Source organism: Opisthocomus hoazin, chromosome 1 (genome assembly GCF_030867145.1).
Source record: "Opisthocomus hoazin isolate bOpiHoa1 chromosome 1, bOpiHoa1.hap1, whole genome shotgun sequence".
In the NCBI taxonomy this organism is placed as follows: Eukaryota; Metazoa; Chordata; class Aves; order Opisthocomiformes; family Opisthocomidae; genus Opisthocomus; species Opisthocomus hoazin.
Genome location: NC_134414.1, coordinates 72,445,523 through 72,447,038, shown reverse-complemented (window position 1 = coordinate 72,447,038; position 1,516 = coordinate 72,445,523).

Genomic DNA, 1,516 nt, shown 5'->3' with positions numbered 1-1,516 from the left:
GCCGCCCGCCCGCAGCGAGGCGGAAAGCTCGCGAGAACCGGCCGCTGGCTGGGCGGAATCTCGCGAGAGTTCACTAAGGGGGCGAGCGGGGCTCCACCGCCCCGGCCGGTCGGCGGTCGAGGGTGCCGCCATCTCCGTCCTCGGCGCCGTCCCCATCGTCCCTGGTGGCGCGGAGAGGCGCCTTCAGGAACCCCGGAGAACCCCCGCTGCACTCCTGGGGAGGGGAGGACAGAGAAACTGGTCCCGTTTCCCTCCTCTGGTGGCCCCGACCTAGACCCGCGGCTGCCTGGTAGCCCTGGCTCCAGCCTGCCTCTGCCTCCAACAGCAGGGCGGCCACTGCCACCTCGGGGGTGCGTCACCCGGAGTCCTGGGGTGCGGGCTGTGAAAGCTAGCCAGGTCCCGGGGAGAAAACAGGGTGGGGAAAGAGGCCATTACTGCTTCCTTGCGTCAGCTCACGAGTCCGGTGCCTATGGGGGGTTTCTGTCAGAGCAGAAGAGCGGTGCCTGCAGCCAGGCCATGCACCGCCAGCTTCAGCCTCCGAGGCCATGCAGCATGTTTGGGAGGTTTTCTGGCATCAGAAAACCATGAGACATCATCTCTCTGCTTTCTGACTGGCTCACCAGATTTCAGCTGCTGCTTTTGCTCCTACAGAGCCTCGCATCCTGTGGTCTTTGCATCAACACCAGTGGCTTTTGTCCAATACTGGTAGATGTTTGGCATCTGATTTATCTTAATGAATAAGAGAAACGTTATGAAGTAATGATGTACAAATGGTGGTAGAGTCAGACGGTGCCACAGTCCAGTCTATGGCAGTGGCAAGTCCCCAGGGAGGTCATCAGTCATGAGCAGAGTAAGGAGTAAAGACAAGAACGTGAGAAGTATATAGCACTACAGCTTCAGAATAATCTCTCTCCTGCAAGGTGTCCCCAAATTAAGACACCCCCCCCCCCCCCCCCCAAGGGAAAGCAGTCTTCCAGGTCTGGAAGTAAGTACGGACCTGTCAATCAGATCAAGGATTATTCAGTCCTGAACTGCAATTGATGAATTTTGCAATGGGTGAGTTGGGATGTCTTGGACTACTTCTGCTAGGCTTGGTGGCAGAGGCGCAGCAAACTCCAAAGTAGGGGCACATGTCATGGATATACCAACACTCCTCTGGAGCTACTGAAACTAGGCAGAATGAGCAAAAACGCCTGCCATGTAAGCAGAATACACAGGGTCATTGCCAATCTTCAGATACTGCTGCACTGTCGTTTCTCAAACAGCTGTCCACAACACGAAGGAAATACATCATTTCATGCAAAATAATGAAAGCAGATGGTGTTGGCCAAGGAAACACCGAAATGTGTTATTCTTCTTCAAATCTTTTAGGCACTATTACCTGGGAGGAAACTGTTGGAGCCATTTGCAGCAGAAATACCTGTGGGTTTTCAAACCTATTCCGAAAACCTTTAAGGCAACAGCCAGGTCGCCCTACTCTGGGACAAGACTGATCCTTGCCAAGAGAGAGATGAGG